The following is a 23,483-nucleotide window of genomic DNA, read 5'->3' as shown; positions in this document are numbered from 1 at the left end:
TCAGTGAGGTGGGCTCTGCGGTCTTCTTCAAAGGAGGTTGCTGCCTGCCGAACTGTGAGGCGCCAAGATGCACGGTTTGAGATGATATTAGCCCACTGGCGGTGGTCAATGTGCCAGGCACCAAGAGCTTTCTTTAGGCAGTCCTTGTACTTCTTCTTTGGTGCACCTCTGTCTCGGTGGCCAGTGGAGAGCTCGCCATATAACACGATCTTGGGAAGGCGATGGTCCTCCATTCTGGAGACGTGACCTACCCAGCGCAGTTGGATCTTCAGCAGCGTGGATTCGATGCTGTCGGCCTCTGCCATCTCGAGTACTTCGATGTTGGAGATGAAGTCGCTCCAATGAATGTTGAGGATGGAGCGGAAACAACGCTGGTGGAAACGTTCTAGGAGCCGTAGGTGATGCCGTTACTGTTGGTGCTTTGTATACAAGTGGCTGGCCCGTCCACTGTTGACTCGACCCCATGTAACCCCTCCCCCTGTGACCTGGCCATAAAGGTCGACCTCCCTGTCCCCTTTCATTCATTCGAGCACATGGAATTGGGCCAGCCGAAATCTAATGTGTATTAAAGCCTATCGTTCCTCACTCAGTCTTTGGAGTCATTGATAGTGTGTCTCAGTCATGCAGCATCCAAAAGAAGAATATTTTTATTCAGGTATCTACCCATTTTCTACATTCTCAACAAAGGGCTCAGGCCTGAAAGGTTAATTTCTTTTTAACTTCCTGTGGATGTTGTGACCCATTGAGTTTCTCCAGCACTTTTATGTACTTCCCTAGACTCTGGCATCTTGTCGATTTTCTTGTTTAACATGGGAGTCAAGAGTAGGAAGGACAGTGTTAAAAATATCAATAGATCAACTTCAGATGAAAGTTATTGCTTTGTAATGCAAATGAGTGCCTTTCGAATTAAGTCTGAAGCTCAGAAAGCTGACTAGCCAACATGTGAAATGGCACTGAACTAAATAGTAGCTTATTGTTTGAAGTCCTTTCTTTAAACCAAGATTGCCTAATTTATGCAGAAAGCTTGAGGTGCAGCCTGCAACTATAGCATGTAGGATCTGAAAAAAAATGGAGAATTGTGAACAGAAAACGCCAGCAAATAAAATTTGAATCTCACAATAAGCCAGAATTAACTGAGCAAAAGAGATAAGGGGCTGTAACATTTTCTGAACCCATGAAACAATGCAGCCACAAATGATTATGGCCAAAACCAGAGAACAGATTAGAAGGAAAGCCAATGCTGTGGATGTAAATAAGGGATTGTGTGAACAAGTAGGCCAATAAAATAGCCTGGCAACAACTGATAATTCAGCAGCAGAAACAAGAGCCTGAATGTTCTCCTTGCTGAATCATTTCTTGTTCTGCAAAACTGTTTTTTTTTTAATTGGTAGAAGTGTAGAATTTAGCTGCTGGGAATCCAAGTAGTGGTAGAGTTCAGAAGTAATCTATAAGCTAGAGAAATGTTTACAGAAAGATAAGTTTCATGTGATCCCACAGAATTGTAGAACATTTGGCTCATTTTTCCTCATCTCCCCTTTAATCCTTCTGCAATAACATATGGCACCTGTCTTGACTGAGCAAGTCTGCTTTCAGGCTCTTCTGCTCCAAAGGAAACAACTCCAGCTTATCCATACTTTTCTTAAAGTTACTAGTTTCTATTTTTGGCAACATCCTGATAAATATCCTTTTCACCCTATGGTGTGATGCCATCACCTCTGTAATGTGGTGACTGAAACTATACTGTTCTTAAATAATGTGGCCTCATTAACATTGTATGTAGTTCTTATGCAAATTCCATATTCTTAGGTTCCATGGGTTAACCTCTCTCTAATTCCAATTAGTTTAATAATCTGTTCTTCTTCCTCTGACTGTGGTAATCTCTACCTTGAGAAAGGACTTCACCTGGACCACCTTCTTCCACTGTTGGTCCACCTTTCGCACAGCATGGCCTCCAAATTATACACAAGATACACAGGAAGTAAAAAAATACAAACAGGAAGTAAACCTCTCCCAGCCTCACTTTAAATTAATCAGCACACATTGCAACACATCTTCCCACTATAGAATCAAACACGGCCCAAATGCAAAAGGACAATGGTATCATTAGCTTGGATACTCCTAAAACTTATAATAGACATCTCAGCAACACTTTAATAATATTTTAAAAAGTGGCAGATTCCCATTCCCATTCAGTCTACTAAAACAAAACTACTCAATCAAAGATTCAGTCTGTCAGGAGGTTTGCGAGTGCACTGCGATCTGTGCTCTACCCCCGATGACTCAGCAGGCACGGCTGATGTAGGTATTTGGGGTGGATCTGGTATTGGGGGCATAAGAGGGGTCTGTGTGTCCATGTGGGAATGTCTATCCTCTTCAGGGGACCCAGGCCCCTCTGTCAACACCTCTCCCTCTCTCTGGAACAGTCAATGAGGAACACACTTCCACAGTAGTCTGTCTCACCATTGGAAACTCCATGGAACTATTCACCTCTGACTATGTATGATGCAAGTACATGTGGTCCTGATGTCTGTGGAAAACATGTTTGCCAGTCAACTTAACAACATAGGAGAGTGGCCCACTCTGCTTAAGAATAACTCTAGGTAGCTATTCCTGATTGTTTCTCACATAAACATTGTCGTCTGGTTTTAACTGTCTTTCTCGTGCTTGTTGGTCATGTCCCTCCTTTTGCTTTCTCTCCACTCTTGCCTTTAAGTCTGAGTGCAGCAGGTCTAATCTTGACTTGGTCCTACACCCCACCAACATCTCCGCTGGAGTGCATGCAGTTGTAGTCTGCAGCATAAGGCAGTACTTAAACAAGAAACATAAATGCCTGATGCTAAGAGAGTCCCCTTTCATCCTCTTCAGGCCTTCCTTAACTGTCTGAACAGCTCGCTCATCCAAACCATTTGAGGCTGGGTGGAAAGGGGCCATATGAATGTGATGAATGTCATTCTACTGCATGAACTCACTAAACATCTCAATAGTAACCGTCAGGCCATTATCAGTTACCAGAGTGTCAGGCAACCCCTAGATTGCAAACACTTGCCTGAGTTTATCTACAGTTGAATGGGCTGCAATGTTGTCCATGATGTGAGCTTCTATCCATTTGGAATGTGCATCCACCATTACTAGAAACATCCACCCCATAAAAGGGCAAGCAAAGTCCAAATGTAACCTAGACCAGGGGCAGTCTGGCCACTCCCATGGTGCAAATAAGTCGCTAGTGGCATTTTCTAATTGATCTGACATTGCGTGCATGATTTTACCTTGGTCTAGCCACCAGACATGGGACCTTGCAAGGCTTTTCATTCGAGACACCCCTGGATGAGTCTCATGAACTTCCTCCACAATCTTTGAATGATCAGGTAGAGGCACGATGACCCTCGACCCCCAGAAAATGTAGCCATTCTGAAGACTCAATTCTGTCTTACGTTTGGCATAAGGCTTCAGTTCCTCTCCTTCCACAATACTGGGCCATCCTTGTAAAAGGATAGTCTTGACTTGAGACAGGACCCTCTCTGTCCACTGCTTTATCTGAGTGGCCTTTAAAGGTATCCCTGACAACCTCTCCAATTAAAACATTGGAGGCCCAGATGTAGTATCTGTTGTCTCATGTAAAGGTATACGACTCAGCATGATGGCATTAGCATTATCCCCACCTGTTCTGTACACAATAGTGTACTAGTAGGCTAACAAAGTGAGAGCCCAACACTGTATCCTGCTAAGACTAGTGGTGGGATGCATCTGGTTTCACCGAACAGGCTTGTCAGTGGTTGATGATCCTTATAAATTGTGAAAGCATATCCATAGAGGTACTGATGAAAAATTTTGACTGCAAAACAATGGCCTGACCTTTGTCTAGCTGTGAATATCTCTTCTCACCAGCCATTAGGTTTCTTGAAGAAAAAAATCAATAGGCTTCTCGGAATGGTCCTTCATTACATGTGAGAGAACCACCCCTACTCCATAGGGTGAGGCATCACATGAAAGGGTGATCTTGTCTGGGTCGTGGTGAAGCAGCAGCTTCGCTGAGTGGAGGAATTCTTTCACATCCTTGAAAGCTTCCTCCTGCTCTTCACTCCACTGCCTCTTGGTGCTATTGTGTTCCAGCTTGTTACAGTGGGGCCAAAACCCTTAAGAGGTCAGGAAGAAACTTGCCATAATAATTCACCATGCCCAAAAATGATTTAAGTTCCAAGACACCCTTTGGGCTTGGGGCCTCCTTGATAGCTCTCACTTTGTCCTCCAGCAGGAAGAGCCCTTCAGCTTGTATCTCAGGTAGATCGCACTCGGTGCCAGGAGCACTCATTTGCTGCATTTCAATCGCAGCCCTGCATCCGAGAGTCTCTTCAACACCTGTTCCAAGTTAGCTAGGTGCTCTACTTCCGTGGCCCCTGTGATCAAAATATCATCCAAGTACACTGCTATGTGCAGAATCCCCTGCAGCAAGGTGTCCATTGTCCTTTGGAAAATGCTGGGGCTGGGCACCACTCCAAACACCAGGTGATTGTATTTAAATAATCCCTTTCAGATGTTAATTGTGGCGTACTCCTTTGAATCCATGTCGAGCAGCAGCTGTTGGTAAACGAGGCTTATATCCAACTTTATGAATAGCTTACCCACTGAGAGGGTCACAAAAAGGTCATCCACCCGTGCAATGGCTACTCCTCCAGTTTAGAGACCTGATTTCAACGTAAGTTCACATATCCTCACCATTTTGTCTTCCTTCAAAGCTGGAACATTGGGACCCTCCCACCCTGAAAACTGGATGGACTCAATGATGCCCACAAATGCTGTAATAATTTCAGCTCCTCCTCGACCTTCATGCGAAGGGCACCACCCTGGACTTTAAAGAAAATGTGGTGTGGCCTCAGGGTCAACATCGGGTTTCACTGTCACAATCTTCAATGTGCCCAGCTCATCCCTGAAAACGTCACTGTACCACTGCAGAATGTCCTCCGCTGTGTGTGCACACTTAAATTCATGCCATTTAAGCTGGATTTTGAGAAGCCAACTGTGGCCGAAAAGACTGGGCTGCTACCTTTAGCTATCACCAGCCCCTAAATGAGACATGGGCTGCCCCTGTATAGGGCCTGAGTTTGAGCTTTGACGGTCTGATGGGAGTCAGGTTGGAACTCCCATGTCCTCCTGTAGATCTCCTCACTGATGACTGATGCTATGGGCCCTGAATCAATCTCAAACTTAATATCCTTTCCTCTGACAGTGACTGTGGCAGAATATGGTTCAGGTGGTTCCTCATCTTTTTCCACTCCAAATATATTATAAGCGCACATTCTCTCTTCAGCTGCTTCTTCTAGGTAGTGTGTGGCTGCCGGAGCCGATTGAGCTTTCCTCTGCCCAGGCTTAACCTTACCTTTTGAACTCCTGCACTTCTTAACTAAATGTCCCTTTTTGCCACAACCATAGCAGACTGTCTTTGAATTTGCATTCATTTGCATAGTGCATCCCTCCACACCAAAAACATTCCACTGACTTTGCCTGTTGTGGTGGTACACCACTGGCCTACTGTAGGGTGCAACCTCTGTACCTGCAGGAGTGTAAGGGGACAGGACAACACCTGGCCAACTGTCAATCAGTCAGCCTGAATGGATCAAGCCCCACCCGGTCGGATGTCAATCACCCTCCAGGATATAAGCCAGCGCCGGCCTCCCGAGGCTTCACTCAGAGTTGCTGCAGCCACAGCCAGCCTGGCTCCGTGGAAGTCTTTGTGGATTAAAGCCTGTTGAACAGTCTTTATCTTTGTGTGTGTCTGATTCTAGCTAACAGTGCACCATATCTGTAAACCAATCTCCCTCCTGAGATGGTACACTGCCGCTGACTGTGACTGCACCCCCACACCCCCTACACCCTGTGTCCTTTCTGGATATCTTTGACATTATTAGCAGCCATCTCCATGCCTTGGGCAATCTCTAGGGCTTTCTTGAAAGTCAGCGGTGGGGTTTCCCCCAACATGCAGTGATGTACGGCATCCTTATTAATGCTACATACCAATCTATCAGAGAGCATATCATCCAATATTGCCTTGAAATCATAATGCTCCGAAAGCTGCCAAAGTTCTGCAACAAAATTGGCCACAGACTCTGCTGGCTTCCTGAAAAGGCTGTGAAACTTAAACTGTTAGACTATCACAGAAGATTTCAGATTGTGGTGATCCCCCACGAGCTTGACCATTTCATCAAATGGTTTCAATAGTGTGGCTAAGTTCCTTATCAACGTATGTCCTTTTTCCACACACACACTCAGGAGAAAAGAGTGCTTCTTAGCCTCCTCTGTAATTTGATCAGCACAGAAACAGTACCCCAACCTTTCTTCATACTCCAGCCAATCCTCATTTCCTTCCACAAACGTAGCCATCTGAGCACACAGCTCCAGTTCAAAACAGATCAACACTTCCACAAAACCAGATCACCTTGTCGCCAAAAATATGTGGTAACTTCTACTTTTTTTTAAATATTTTATTTTAAAATGTTTCCATACATGTAATTAATAAACAATTATATAAAACAATAAGAATTTTAATTTAAGTTTCAATCATTACGTGATGGTTATAACCCCTCCCCTTCACTCCCACACCCTTCCTCCCTAAACTGCCACTCCAAAGAAATATATATATATGTATATACATTTATTTATTTGTTTGTTTATTTATTTAAGGATATATAGTAATCTGAAGTCAAGAAAAAGAAAAAATGGATTGCTCTGAGGATCACTTTCCAAATCCAGCAAGGATTATACCAGTGGTTCTCAACCTTTTTCTTTCCACTTACATACCACTTTAAGTAATCCCTATTCAATAGGTGCTCTGTGATTAGTTAGGGATTGCTTAAGGTAGTATGCGAGTGGAAATAAAAAGTTTGAAAACCATTGTTTTAATCGTAGCTAATTGACTCATTATGTGCACGGTCCTTTTATACAATTAAATGGAGCATCTTGAAGGCAGAGGAAACCTGTCTTTACAAATCCCTAATTATCACTATAAAAGGGCCTACTGCATTGATCAACATTTTAAAGATACAATGCATGGGTCTTACTCCACCATCAATATGAGTGTTAACGTTTCTAGCAGCATTGGGAGATGAATCCAGATGTGTAGCTAGCACTACAACTTTTTTTTTCCAGGTCATTTTGGCATCTCTTTCAGCTCAGAGTCCAATTTTAAAAGTTCATTATAAAGTAGCTTCACTCTCCAAAATGTGGTGAAATATCTTTACTGCGAAGATAACAGAATTATAATAAAGTGCTTGACTACTTTAATTTTATGTTCTTTGTGCAGTTTCTTTGACTACACCACCAAAGATTAATTTCACCTCTATTGTACAAGCAACTTTGTCTTAGATCTAAAGCAGTGGTTCGCAACCTATTTCTTTCCACTCACATCCCACTTTAAGTAATCCCTATGCCATAGGTGATCTGTGATTAGTAGAGGATTGCTTAAAGTGGGATGTGGGTGGAAATAAAAAGGTTGAGGACCATTAGTCTAGATTTATGGACTCTTTGTTTAAAAGTTCCTGTTTGTAATAAAAGATACTTAGATTTCTTAGAATTTCCTCTCCTAATAAGAATTTTCTCTTCACTACAAGTAGATGACAGCATAACTGGACCTTCTTCTTTCTTCTTCTTCTTTGGCTTGGTTTCGCGGATGAAGACTTATGGAGGGGTATGTTCACGTCTGCTGCAGGCTCGTTGGTGACTGACAAGTCCGATGCAGGACAGGCAGGCATGGTTGCAGCGGTTGCAAGGGAAAATTGGTTGGTTGGGGTTGGGAGTTGGGTTTTTCCTCCTTTGTCTTTTGTCAGTGAGGTGGGCTCTGCGGCCTTCTTCAAGGAGGTTGCTGCCCGCCGAACTGTGAGGCACCAAGATGCACGTTTGGAGGCGATATCAGCCCACTGGTGGTGGTCAATGTGGCAGGCACCAAGAGATTTCTTTAAGCAGTCCTTGTACCTCTTCTTTGGTGCACCTCTGTCTCGATGGCCAGCGGAGAGCTTGCCATAGAACATGATCTTGGGAAGGCAATGGTCCTCCATTCTGGAGACGTGACCCACCCAGCACAGTTGGGTCTTCAGCAGCATGGATTCGATGCTTGTGGACTCTGCCAGCTCGAGTACTTCAATGTTGGTGATGAAGTCATTCCAATGAATGTTGAGGATGGAGCAGAGACAGCGCTGATGGAAGCGTTCTAGGAGCCGTAGGTGATGCCGGTAGAGGACCCATGATTCGGAGCTGAACAGGAGCGTGGGTATGACAACGGCCCTGTACACGCTGATCTTTGTGTGTTTCTTCAGGTGGTTGTTTTTCCAGACTCTTTTGTGTAGTCTTCCAAAGGCACTATTTGCCTAACTTTCCCTCAAATATCCTATTTGAAAATAACAAAAGAGTATTAATAGTTATTCCATATTTAGTTGTTCAAATGGCATTCATTGTCCTTATTCATAATAATTTTCAATATTTTAATGCCTTTATGAAACCAAACACAGTAGTTAAAATTTGATTATCCTTTAAAAAAGGTGCAAGATAATTTTGAATCAGAGGCTTCTTGGGCAATCGACTTCCTTTTATTCTAATTTTGTCATTTATCTTGTTCCAAACAGTAATCATATGTTTCAATAATGGTATTTCTTTAACACCGATCATTAATGTTGAATCTCATTTGTATATAAATTCCTCTGCAAATCTCTCTCCTATTTTACCTAATTCTATTTTAACCCATGCTGGTTTTCCTGCTTCTTCAAAAAAAATGTGAGAAATCTCATTTGAGCCACTTGATAATAATTCTTAAAGTGAGGAAGCTGTAGGGTTCCAAATTCATATTTCCACATTAATCTTTCTATGGAAACTCTTGACATTTTACCTTTCCAAGGAAATTTCCTTACATGTTCATTTCATTCTTGAAAATACTTTTGAGGTAATAATATAGGTAGGGTTTTAAAAAGATTTTGTGTTCTTGCGAATATATCTTAATATAGTTAATCTTTCCTACTAACATTATAGACAAAATCATCCATTTAAAAAAAAATCTTCTTCAATCTTTTTGAGTATTAGCAAATAATTCAATTTATATAGATTTTTTAAAAAATATTATCTCCACAAATTCGTAGATATTTAATCCTACCTTTTGGCCATTTATATTGAGTATTTTTTGACAATATGCATAATCTCTTTCTGTAAGGGGCATAATTTCACTTTCATCCCAATTTATTTTATAAACAGAAATCTTACCATATTCTTCAAATCTAAAATATATATTTTTTACAAGGAAGTCTCAGGTTCTATCAAATATATTAGAACATCATCTGCAAATAAACTAATATTATGCTCTTCTTGACCAATCTTAAATCCCTTAATTTCCAAATCACTCTTAATTGCCTCTGCTAGTGGTTCTATAGCTAATATAAACAAAGATTGACTACTGGATCTCATCAATTGAAATGGGGCAGATATTTGTCCATTAGTCACTACTTTAGCTTTCATCCAATTTATAAAAGTTTTACCAAATCCAAATTTATCCAAGACCTTGAACAAAAAGTCCCACTCCAATCTATCAAATGCTTTTTCTGTATATAAAGTCACTGAAACACTTAAATCATTTTTTAAATTTTGCTAAATTTACAATAGTAATCAGTTTAGTCACATTGTCTGCTGATTGCCTCTTATTTACAAAACCGGTTTGATCCATTTATCCAAGATCTTGAACAAAATGTCCCACTCCAATCTCTTGAACACTTTTTTCTATTATTAAAACCACTGCAACACTTAAATCTTTTCATTTTTGTGCTAAATGTATAATACAAATTAGTTTAGCTACATTGTCAACCGATTGTCTTTTTTTTTTACAAAGCCTGCTTGATCCATATTTATTAATTTAGATAATAATTTCATGATTCTATTCACCAATATTTTGGCAAGAATCTTATAATCTGCATTTAATAATATGAAGTTTTTAAAGGGCCTCTCTTTTTTGGTATTACAGAAATTATTGCTGTTGAAAAAGATTCTGGGAGAGTATGAGGAATAAGAATCAATAAATCTTTAAATTATTTATAAAATTCAGGCAGAAAAAAAATATATCTTCTCATGGAGCTTTATTACTTTGTAATGAATTCATTGCCTCCTTCACCTCTATCTTTGTAAAATGGGCACTCAATTCTGTTTGTTCTTCCATACTCAATCTAGATAAATTCATCAGAGATAAATATCTATCTATTTTATTTTCATATTTTAAAGACTCCGGCATATATAATTTAGAATTAAAACTCTTAAAAGATTAATTTATTTCTTGAGGTTTATAACTAACCACATTCAAATCATTTTTAATTACATTAACGAATCTTGAAACCAGTTCTCCTTTTAATTGCCATGCAAGTACTTTACCTGATTGTACTCCTAACTCATAATTACCTCTGTTTAGTTCTTGTATTCATTTTATTTTTGTTCTGTAAGTTTGTAATGTGTTGTATTGAAGCCTTTTATTAATTTGTTGTCTATATTTATCTTCAGAACTTCTCCTTTGAAGACTTTTTTCCCCAAAGCCATTATTTCTTTCATCCCTTTCTCTCAGATGAATTCTCCTCCATGCATCTATTAAGTTCAAATCTCTCATTAATACCAATGTAGTTTTGGCTGCTTTGGCTCTTGTCATTCCTCTAGTGGATCTATCTAAAAATGGATCAAAACAAAAATTAAAATCTCCTCCTATTAAGATATTCTCATGTGCTTCTGCTAAGTTAAGAAATGTTTCTTGTGTAAATTTCTCATCATCCAGATTTGGTGCATACACATTCAAAAGGGTCCATAATTCCAAATATATTTAACAACATACCATCTCATATCTCCCTGCAGGGTCTATTAGTACATTTTGGATTTTAATTGGAAGATTTGTTTTTCATCAGAATTGCCACATCTCTAGCCTTTGAATTAAATGAAGAGGCTGCCACATACCCAACCCAATTTATTTTTAATTTCAAATGTTCTCTTTCAATTAAATGAGTTTCTTGCAAAAAAAGCTAAGTCAGCTCCTATTTTCTTAATATGTTAATACTATTCTCTTCTTCACTGCTCCATTTAAACCATTAACATTAAAATTTACAAATTTCACTGTTTTATTCATCTTAATAAACCATTACTTCCTCCATCTCCTCGGTAACCTCTACCTTGAGAAAGAACTACTCGACAATTTCAAGCTCAAAAGGACAACTTTATCTGGAGCAGCAAAACCATACATCACACACAGAGGTTTGACATTTTCCTCTGTTGTTTCTCCTCCGCACACAGCATGGGCTCCAAGCTATATACAAGGCACACCAGGAAGTAAAGAAGTCAGACAGGAAGTAATCCCCCCCCCCCCAGCCTCACTTTAAAAACAGCTCACATTACAACATATATGTAGTTCTAATACAAATTCCATATTCTTAGATTCTTTTTGTTAATCTCTCATTCTAATTACTTTAATAATCTATTCTTCTTCCTCTAACTATCTGTGCCCATGCACTCCTCCGTACCTCTTCGTAGTTGTTTGCAATATGGCATGGATAATATAGCTGGAGGTTTGAATCGGGCACTGACTGTCAGGAGTTTGTATGTTAACCCCATGTCCTAAGCGGCTTTTCTCTGGGTGCTCTGGTTTCCTCGCACCCTCCTAAATGTTTGGGGTGAGTCAGTTAATTTGGTGTAATTGGGCTGCACATATTTCATGGACCTTCTACCATGCTGTAAAAAATGTGAAAAATAATTTTGAAAAACTTCCCTAAATTACTTCAAATTCCCTATATTCCATTCACCACTATTTAGCCCAACTGGCCAGATCTTTCATATCTTTGCACGCGTTCAATGTCATCATATTTTAAAACTTCTTCCAATGATTAACACTCCCAACATTTAAGTCTAAATCATGAACATACATTGCAGGAAACAAGGACTCATTGCTGAGCCCTTTGGAAATCTATTGGTAATAGCATTTGGTTTGCAAAAATCACCCAGCCATTACTCTCTGGTCCCTGACATGAAAGCAGTTTTGGTTTTAATTTGCCCCACTCTGAGACCCAGTGAACTTTTTAACATTTTAAATCAGCCACAGAGAACCTGACAAAAACCATGTTATCTGCAACAGGTGCACCTCATCGACCCACAGTTGCTTCCGCAAAAATATAGGTATCAACACAATCTTCTCAGAATAAATCCATGCCCTTGATTAACCGGTGTCTTTCTAATTGAAGGCTTTATTTTTCTGCAGAATGGGCCCAAGATCTATAAAAGGTCAACAAATTGCCTTCCTTTTTAAATAGCAATATGATGTTCACAGCCACTGTCACCCTGCCCATTCAGAGGATTGATAAATTATGCTTAGTGCCTCAGCAATTTCCCTTCAACAGGCTAGTATACATTTCATTCAGCCTAAAGAATAGTACACTTTTAAAGATGTCAAATCCATAAATCCTCCTTGTAGCGATACAACAGCAGCGCTCACACTCTTTAACTATCTCATCCAATTTTTCACCTGCTTCCTCCTCAATGACAAAACCATCCCTCTTTTGGCGGACAGCCTCAGAAAATTAGGAATCATATCCCCATTTTACATCCCCATGCATAGATTAACTTTCCATTTCATAAAAGTACTTACTTTACAATTATCCTTTTTATACGCTTTTTTTTTAATTACATGAAAGTGTTCCCTCTTTGCTTTCACATTTCCCCTTTTAATGACACCCATCTACTTTCTATATTCTTGAACGATTTGTGGTAATAAGTTCTATTAATAACAGCTATGATCTGAGTATGCTACCTCAAAGAAACATGATGTGGGATTTTTGTTTCATGTAATATTAGGCATTTGATCACTCTACAATGTGTCTGCTTCAGTAAGAAGTAGGATTTAAAGCACTGTATAAGAAGATGTTAAGACCTCCCATTACTGAGCTGGAACATCAGTAAGAAAGGTCCAAATGGGTTCAATGGAATTAGATGAGAAGATTCTTCCATATCACATAATGCTTTGAAACCAGGTAAACAACCTGAAGCAGAATGGATGAGGCTTCAAACATAAAAACCCTTGCAACATCGTCCCAAAACTTCTAAAAATAACAGTTCCTCAAAGGAAATGGTGCACCATTGATAGCAGGAAGAGAAGTAAAGTTCACCTTGTGTTATGCTGTTATTTTTAAACACCTCACTTTGTCTTTTACTGCACTATTTTTATTTATTTTGTAAGGTGGTGTATATAAATGTTTGCACTGTAATGCTGCCGCAAAACAACAAATTTTGTGACACGTTCATGACAATAAATTCTGATTCTGATATACCAAAACAGTGTTTCTTGTTAGCGGCAGTGAAATAGTTGCTGAAAGATCTAATTATGTAACTGACTATTCATAAACATCCTCACCCACAAAACCAACATGCTTTCTCCAGCATCATGCATCAACATGTTAACAACTCAGATAGTGATGTCTCTTTGAGGGAGATTAGCCTGACAGTAACAGGAGTGTAGGTAAGAGGTCAAACATTTGAGATGAACACTGAGGATCAGAATCCTGGTCATCAGGATCTAAGCAGATACCATCAACTCACAGACCTTGAGGCAGACTCCCCAGAAACCACCTCTGACATCTTCTGCCCTGTACTTTATCACCACTGGGCTCTTCTCCATTTTGTTTCTTTCTTAAATTGTGTAATTTTATCTATTCTGTCTTAATCCTTAATCTTTCAGATCTGAAAGATTGACTGACCATTTCTACCCATGGATACTGACTGATCTTCTGTGTTTCCCTGAGCAATTCTTTGTTTACCCCAGAAACAAAGAATTGTCTGAGTGAAGCAGTGACAACTCTGGCCATCTTACCTGCTAGGGAAGAGGAACCAATTTAGACATATACATATATATACAGCACGGTAACAGGCCCTTTCTACCCATGAGTCCATGCTGCCCAGTTACACCCAATTAATCTAAAATCCCGGCATGTTTTTTGAAGGATGGGGTGGGAAACCCACGCAGACATGGAGAGAATCTACAAACTCCTTACAGACAGCGCCAGATTCAAATCCCAGTTGTTGGTGCTGTAACAGCATTGAGCTAACCGCTACTCTAATCATGTTACTTCAGAGAGCATAAAAGAAACCATCCTCCATGTCAATGTTTGTGTATTCAAAAAGACACCCTTCAAAATATTGTGGTAAATATAAAATATTTTGAGTGTCTGAGCTTTTATTTCCACAAAAGCTTTTAGAATATCAATGAAAACTAACTAATGCCAACAAAAGATGGTTAAATAGAGTTTATTTTCTCCATTAAAATGTCCTTCCTGTTGCAAATGTTATTCTACGGATTTATTCATCCACACTCAAAATATTGAACTGAATTAAGAAAACTGCATTTAATTAACTGCTGTTATCTTTGTACTTAAAGGGGATTAAAAACTCAATGAACTTCAAGTTCAGAGAGATTCTTCCACCAGATCTCCCATGCATCTGCTTGTACTGAATATAGATATGTTACATCTGCAGCTTCAGGCTCTAATGCTTCATTTAAAGTCATAGTTTTACTGACCTTGGACCAAGTAAGAGCAAGTCCCTTAATGCTGGAGTAGGCATGCTCTCTTCCATGAAGGCCTTCTCTGGGGAAGAAGGCCCAGGCCATTTGTAAACAGTTTGTGCACAGCAAAAGTGGTGTGCAATCAATAATTTTGATGAAAGGGAAAGCAAAATTGACCAAAAATCCAAATACTACAAATCTTGCCATCAGTTCAAGCAGTAGCTCTGGGAGAGAGTTATTCAGATGAATGGTCTTTGGCAGGTCATTTCAGATCAATGTCAAAGACCATCAACTTAAAATAGAGTTTTTCTCTCCACAGATGATGCTCAAGTCCTTGAATATTTCAAGCATTCCGTTGATTTAAAAGTTCAATGGAAATTGGCTTTTTTTCCCCTCAACTGGAGAAAATCTTCAGCGACCAATACAAATGAAACATTAGCAGAACATAGTCTGTGACAACAAGATTGAGAGTCAGCAATTTGTTTTATTGCATTTTTTTTAAGTTGAGTTTTTCCCAAATCTACTGTGTTATTTTTAAACAGTTAAAATGTGGTACTGTGATTTGTTTTGAGTCTGTGCTAGATTACCCTATTGATGGTGCAAATAAAACAATTTTCTAGTTGTCAAGTGAATTGTCAGAGTATCCTACTTTTGCTTAATGATTTTTCTCTGGGATCAGGGCAAAGGACAATAATACAAGGTTACTTCAAGCCAGAGTTCACACTTAAAACTTTAGTTCATTTTTGAACTCAATTAGACTTTTACACCTTCAATTTTATTCAACTCTTGAAGACGTTTGAGTTATTTTGAGGAAACTGCTGAAGTCTGTGACACATGATCCATGTAAATTGTAGGAGATCTTGAAGGCTTTGTGTATCTGCAATGACAGCACATGTTGAAATTCTTCTGCTGGAGCTCACAGTTCCTGAACTTGAGGAGCACCTGACAACATCTTGTCATATACACAGCTGAAAGATTTGCTGAAATGTGGATTACAAGAAATAGTTATGCCACAGAATGAGAAAGAGATAAGTGACCATAAGTGACCATCTCTCCACAACTGATGGTTGGAAAGAAACAATGCAAGATTCTCCTGAGAGGGTTGAATTGGAAGATCGTTATCCAACATTGGGTATAGAAGGGGAAGGAAAATTACAGAGCATAGAAATAAAAACAGCAATGCTGACAACCAGTGAACAGAGATATTCAAAAGCGCTAAGAGAGTGGGTTAAAAACAACAAAAAATTTAAAAGGTTTAAATATTCACCAGGAAGAAAGCATAATGAACAGCCATAACTGATTTTTTAAAAAGACAAGCATTCAAAAAAAAGTAATGGGATTCCTTGAGTTCATTGTGGTGCGCTCTGGTGCACCAAGCAGACCCAAAAACACAGAAGAGACTGAACTACAGGCTTTAATCCATTAAATGTCGGTACACCAGTTTCCGTCCCAATGGATCCACGAGTGACTGGCTCAGGAGGGGCCAGCTCAGGTTTATATCCAGGTTGGTTGATTGACAGCCAGCCAGGTGGAGTCAGCCCCTTAGGTGGTTTTCCTGCAGGTACAGAGGTCATCCTCTGCAGTAAGCTAGTGGTCATAACCCCACAGTAATAGAAAGTATTATCAAAATTACAAATGTTGTATGTCTGGAATTTCAAAATGGTTCATCGAGAATTATACAAGAAAAATATGGCATAAGGCTACATATATTAAAGCAAAATAGGAAGTTGGCTGAGGTCAAAACATAATGATGATTAATGGATATTTGGAAGACTTAAAATAAATAAATGTTCCTGAGGTGTCAAGGCAAGAACCTTTGCAATGGTCAATACATGTAGCTGATCGAGACTTGGATAAAGAGAGCATGATACAATAAATATTTAATTTAGAGATCATAATTGTTAAAAGGGCTGTTTGCAATTAAATCCAGTACATAAACATCAGTTGGTATTTAATGTGGATTTTAAGGAAGCAAATTGTAAAGCTAGAGAAGCTGCAATATTTAGAAAATAAAACTATTAAAACCAAGACAAGTGATAGAATAGCCATGAGATTCAGACATTTATAAATCTGCAACTAAGGCTATCAAATTATAAGTAGTAATTGTGCAAAATCATATCAATGGTGTCAAAATGTATTATTTTCAGTGCTATAAATACAAAAAATTTGCAAAATATTCAGCACAGTTCAACTAATTTACCCTTATTTTGTTGGAGATATTGTAAACAGCAGAGCCTATGCAGGGTCAAATCACTAACTTTAAAATCCCTGTATTAAACTATATGTGTATAGAAATACCAACATTGATGTCAGTTTTCTAGATTATGCCAGTGAATGCTAATATTTACATTTTTTTTAAAGTAACTCCAAGAGCTTGGCATCTCAGTATCACACTAGAAGACCACAAGGTTTCAGAATGAAATGGAAAGTTCAGTCAGTGACAAACAGATGAATGATCTGCTTGCAACAGGGTAATATTCAAGAATTATATACTTCCACCAGATTTTTTTTCTGATCACCTGCCATATCTTAAGCAACTGATGTTCGTTTTTGTTTTCATTTATTTACATGTTATAACCAGCAGACCGTTGACAGACGATTCATAGTGCAGCAGGATACGAAAATTATAAAGAAAGAGAAGAGAAATTGTAGCCTCATTTAATGGCACAATTTATTGCTCAAAGTCCCGATGTTCAGAAGAGAAAGAAGTACTGGTTATGTACAGAAAATGTGCACTTGGCAAACAAAAGGCAATGCATCTAATGCAGCAGCAATGGTTAAAGCATCGCTGAGTTCCAACTCACTCCCTCTTTCCAGTAGACGTCTTCTGAGTTTATCTGATCTACAGTGCTGTACGACTTGATCCAATAATTGGTTGTCCAAATCAGCTGGCATGTAATTGCATCCAACAGCTAGCTGGCGTAGTCTCGTCACGTACTGAGCAATTGTCTGGCCATCTTCTTGTCTCGTTCTCTGAAACAAATGGCGTTGAAATGTAGCATTCGGTGTCACTACATAGTGTGCATTTAATGCATCTACCGCTTTCCGGTACTCATACTTTCTTCCAGTATTCAAAAGTGTCTTAAATGTTTCCCGAACTGCGGGACCAGCAGTGAAAAGAAGTAATGTCCTTCTCTGCGCTTTTTGTTCAACTGTACCGGTATCTAGAAATAGGCCACGACTGTCGGCGTCGGATTCAAATTCTTCCAGCCATGCCTTCCACTTCACACTTACAGTGCTTGCATCACCCGTTGGGTCAAAATGAGCAATTCCACTATGTGTTAGAAAGTCACAGTTTGCACCAGCCATGAGGAAATATTCCAACCCCAAAAGTACTGAGTCACAGAGAAAATTCTTATCACCTTGAAGTTGTCTGTAATCCTCTGTAATCTTGTTTAGTCTTTAATTTTCTTCAAGCTTCTTTCATCCTCATCGCCAATGTCACATTTGTGGCCAGAAATGTGAAGTTAATAAAACATTAAACACAAGTTTTATCAGGTAAACTTCTCAGTGGCTTTTTATTTTCCCGTTTCCTTTGTTCTCCTGCTTGTGTTCTTATCTCTCTCTCTCATACCCCGTGACTTCCGGTACATCTCATACATATTCATTATCATGACACAAGCCACCAGCCGTTTTACAGTATGGGAGTCCCAGTCAATATGTGGAAAGTTAAAATCTCTACTATCACAACCTTTGGTTTCCTGCAGCTGTCTGCTATCTCTCTACAGATTTGCTTCTCCAATTCTCGTTGACTATTGGGCAGTCTATAATATAAACCCATGAGTGTGATCATTATCTTTCCCATTTCACAGCTCCACCCATATAGCCTCAGAAGACAAGCCCTCTGGTCTGTCTTGCCTGAGCGCAGCTGTGATATTTTCCCTGATGAGCAATGTCACTCCTCCCCATTTAACCCCCACCCCAACTCTATTGCATCTAAAGCTATGGAGGAACATTGAGGTGCCAGTTCTGAGCCCTCACAATGTAATAATGGCCACAATGTAATAATTCCATGTGCCAATCCTCGTTCTAAGCTCATCTGCCTTTCCTACCACATTCAAACAATCGACTTCTAAAGCAATTTTCGCATCTTCTTTTCCCTCCTCTGCTCTTCTATCTGGTTCCCCTCGCTCTGCAAAACTAGTTTAAACCCACGGGAGCAGCACTAGCAAACCTTCCCTCAAGGATATTAGTCCCCCTCCAGTTCAGATGCAAACCATCCATTTGGAACAGGTCCCACTTTCCCTGGAAGAGAGCGCAATGATCCAGAAAGCTAAAGCCCTCCATCCTACAGCATGTCCTGAGTCATGTGCTAAGCTGCATTATCCTCCCATTTCTAATCTCACTAATGCATGGCATGGGTAGCAATCCTGAAATCAAAGTCCTGGACATCCTTTCCTTCAACCTAGTGCCTAACTCCCTGAACTCTCCTTGCAGGACCTCCTCACCCAAATCATTGATCCCTACATGGATCACAACATCTGGCTGCTCACTCTCCCTCCTGAGAAAGACATGAACATGATCTGAGATATCCCGGACCCTGGCATCCAGGAGGCAACATACATACCATCTTGGATACTCGATCTCTTCCACAGAACCTCTTATTTGTCCCCTAACTATGGAATCCCCTAATCATTACAACTCACCTCTTCTCCTCCTTTCCCCTCCAGACCAGACTCCATGACAGAAACCCAATCTCCATGGCTGCCCCTGGTCACCCATCTACCCTCCTTACAGTGTCCCTATAACTCCAGTCTCTCATCCCCTCTGCCTCCCAAATGATCCAGAGTTCATTCAACTCCAGCTCAAACCTTGCTTTATTTCTAAACTTCTCTATTTCCAATGAAAGGTCACCAATTTCAAACGTTAATTGTTTCTTCTTCCACAGATACAATCTGAAAAGTTGAACATTTCCAGCATTTTCTGTTGTACAGTATATAATATGTGAAGGCAGGATACAAGGTAATTATTTTACTTCATTATAAATTCAGAAAGGAAATGACAATTTTGGTCAAATCTGCCTTATTATTTTTTAGTTAGACTTAACAGCAGTAATATTTAACCAAATGTACCAAATAGGATCAGAAATAAAAGTCTTGCTATGAAAATGAAATATTGATGTTTTCTTTCCTCCTTTTCAGGCACTTTCCCAGCATGTAAGGTTTTCTCCAGAATTGTTTTTCTCATCAGCAAGGCACTTGCCTTGTTGAATTCTCCCTTTTGGCTTATCATAGAGAGAATGTATTCCTCTTCTGGAACTAAGTTGGCTCAAGTTCAAAATTGGAGAATTTTATATCCATTGATTTTTTTTGCATTTCCAGACAAACTTTAAAATCCATTATCCATGATTTGAAGAGGCTGAATGGCTTTGTTCTGCTCCTAAACCTTGTGTGTCTTACTTTAGTGGCCATTATGGTAAATCTCATGAAAATATAAAAACTTGAAAATATAAGCTGATGGCAAGAAGAATATTAATATGTTTTATTATGCCATGGTGCCAATCTGTTCAGGTGCTCAAGGTTCACATGTCTTTGTTGTTCCATCATTTACCTGAATCTGGCCAGCTTTTCACTCAAACCACTCAATTGTAAAAGAAGCAGTTACTCCTTTAGTGTCTTACCAGACGTGCAGCAACTGTAAATTTCTCATCTCCTCCCTTCATTGTCAACTGCACAACTTGGTAATGCCACTGCAATGATCTCTGCATAGGGATGATTTTTCTTTCCCTCATGGAAATAAGAAGGTCTTTAACTTCCTGGGTTTATTTTTGGTGTTTTAAATACTATTTTTAATTTAGAACAAGGAGTTATTATATCCCCAGTTTTCAACTATGAAAAGAGTCTCAGAAGGGAATTTCTTTCAATAATAACTCCTCATTATCTGTCCTCCATATCATTTATGGTTTTTTTTACACCGATAAAAAGCAGAAATTCTGTGAAAATATTTTGCACACTTATCTCTGGAGTGGTCGTTTGCACAGGAAGCACTTTAACACTGCCTTCCTGTGTTGCGGAGTTTATTGGAAGGTGAATATGGGTGGATGTCGTATTCCTTAGCCCAGTTTCTTATGGGGCACCTGTTGTCAATTTAGACTGCAGCCACTTGGTAAAAATGTGTAGGGGTCCTGGTGGAAAAATTACGAGATGAAATTTAGCAAAAAAATTTTGAGGATTGTTGGAATCTAGGGGTTAAAACAGTATGAAATAAATGATTAATTGATCAGAAATTAATTCATCCCCAGATATTTCTAATCACCATTCTGTTCTTGTCCGGCCAATTTCTGCTGTTCTCTTTAACACCTCCTCCTGCCTTAATCTTCCTCCTAGACTTGTTTTCCATTCCCTTTGTTTCTTACAGGCCATTCTTTGTTCTGATCTGGCCTGTGTCTCCTGTGCTACTCACCACCTCCTTTAGTTTGAGCATTCCTCCTAAATCGTTTTATGCATTTCCTCTCCCTGTATTTTGGAGAGACAATTTTGTTCAGCCAACTTTGCTCCATGCTGTGATTGCTACTTAATCACATTCCTTTTTCCCTGAACCATGCAGTAAATATACACTTATTAATTAATCATTTATTTCATACTGTTTTAACCCCTAGATTCCAACAGTCCCCCTTTTGGTCTCATGAAAATGAGACCAACCACCTGTTACCTTATTAGACCGAGACCTCAGGAGATATTGCAAGGGCCGGCATCTCTGACCTCTTGTAGTCACTATACTCTTGGGAGGGCAGTAGTGACAAATACATGCCTTGGGGTCTGGGGATGTCTCTCTGTGACAACGCTCGTTGAATCAGGCACTGGAGGCAGGGAAGGATGCACGGGATCAGGACCAACGCCAACACCACAACTCCAGCAACTAGCACTGCAGTCTGTATCCATCCCCAGGCTCCAGAGAACAAGTTTCCCAGCCAGGAGCTGCCCTAGGGTCGCCAGTTCTGAACCGGGACATGAGCTAATTTGCGAATGCCAGATGAAATCTCTTTTACTGCTTGCCCATTGTCATCGATTTTTAAACAACAATTAGTGAGATTCAGTTTCCCACACACACCCCCTTCAGTGGCTAACAAGTAGTCTAAAGCTAAGCGGTTCTGAAACACCGTGGCCCTAATCTGTTGCTGCTCTTCTGCCAACAGATCAAGGGCTGCGGCGGTGTCATTGGTGATAATTTCCAAAATAGCTTGTAAACGAATCAGACGGTTTAACATGTAAATTGGGGTTCGATATCCCCAGGACCCATCCTGTGCCCAAGTAGCAGGTCCATAATAAGAAATAATGCGCTCTGGAGGCCAGTCCTCTCCCCACTCACCGATCTTTAAATCCCTCTTCTGGCGGAGCCCCTGATATACATGCGCTGCTAACTGATGGGAGTCGTTCTGTGGTAACAGCACAAATTGTGGTTGAATGATACCTATACAGCACGTTCCCCTCCAGTCTGGCTCCAAAAAAAGTGTAAGCCGTATTCCCACAAATCCAATATAAGCACTCTGGGGCAAATCCGTGTGGATAAGGATGAGCCCAAAATTGTCTGAGTGAGGGAACCCCTTCATATGGATTAACGCCCGTGCAATTCCATACCCCTTTCCCACGGGAGTTATCTGTTATAGGTCTACAATGTGTTACCTTCTGTGGGGACAGGAACCACCGGGGTCGCTGAGGATGCCATCGAGGGAACTTCCCCAAGATCTTAACCCTTGTGCACCTCGAATCTCCTTTATAATACTTGCCTTGCTCCTTCCTGATACATTCCTCTCCTAATGGGTGATTAGCTAGATGCCATGTCTGGCGGGGGCGCGTTTCATCTGCCGATCCGTGAAAACTCATCAACTCCCATACTTCCAGGGGCTCCCCGCTCCATGGCCATGATCCATCTCTTGTGGGTCCCCCACATACCCAACAGTTTTTAACCCCCAAGAGTTCTGCCGTAGTTTGGCAAAGGTCTACCCATCTGTTGTCCCCTACTCTGTGAGTGGCAGCCTGTCGTTTAGCGTTGGCATAGATATCCCCCTTTTCTCTGTCCCATACGTATGGTTGTTTTCTCTTTTGCCACATGGGGTCCCACTGTATCCTCTGAATGGGAATTGAGCCCCCTTTCTCCTTATCTTGGTCTCCCTCCGGGGCACAAAACCATGTTACTCCTTGGGGACAGCGGTCTCGATTTGACGTGAACTGTAAAGAGCCCTTATTGAATTTAACATCATACACTTGTCCATTATGCACACACGTGTGAGTCCCCACACAGTGTTCAGGAAAGTTAGTCCAATCAGCAAAGTACTGTTCTTTTTCGTTGTGCGACCCCCAGGCCGAGTGCACACACTTTGTACAGTGGTTTTCTACTCCAGCCCCTTCAATGGCTCGGAATTCCAGTACCCATAGTCCCCACATAGTATTCATCCCAGCTCCTTTCATTGTTTTGATGCCAATAAATTGATTATGCCGTCAACCACTGATACACAGTCACTGTAGTCCAATAGTCTCTTTAAAAAGGGACGTTAAGTGTTCTTAGTCCGTGGTTGCTTCACAGGTTCTCAGTCACCTCCGTTCGAATCTGTTCCAGTGTCCGTGTCGGTGGGTCCGTTGCTGCACACTGACTCCAATGATACCACGTCTCGCCTTTTCCTTGTAGTCGAACCGCGTGGGACGTCCTCTCCACCACTCTGTAGGGTCCTGTCCACCTGGGCTCCGACCACTTTCTTTTGATGACCTTTAGCAGAACCCACTCCGCGACTGAAGGTATCGGTGTTTCCCCTTCTCTGTTTGGACTTGTGACCTGTTGTGAAAAATCTGACACCAGAGCCGTTAGTTTTTCATAATAAAGCTTGCATCCCATTGAGCTTACCTCATTCTTCGTAGTCTGAATTCCGGCTCCCGGTCCTGGAAACTGGTGCCCTGTTTGTAGTTCATATGGAGTAAATCCTGTCACAGAACTTACCGAACTCCTT

Source organism: Narcine bancroftii, chromosome 6, assembly GCF_036971445.1.
Source record: "Narcine bancroftii isolate sNarBan1 chromosome 6, sNarBan1.hap1, whole genome shotgun sequence".
In the NCBI taxonomy this organism is placed as follows: domain Eukaryota; kingdom Metazoa; phylum Chordata; class Chondrichthyes; order Torpediniformes; family Narcinidae; genus Narcine; species Narcine bancroftii.
This window is presented reverse-complemented; position numbering follows the sequence as displayed.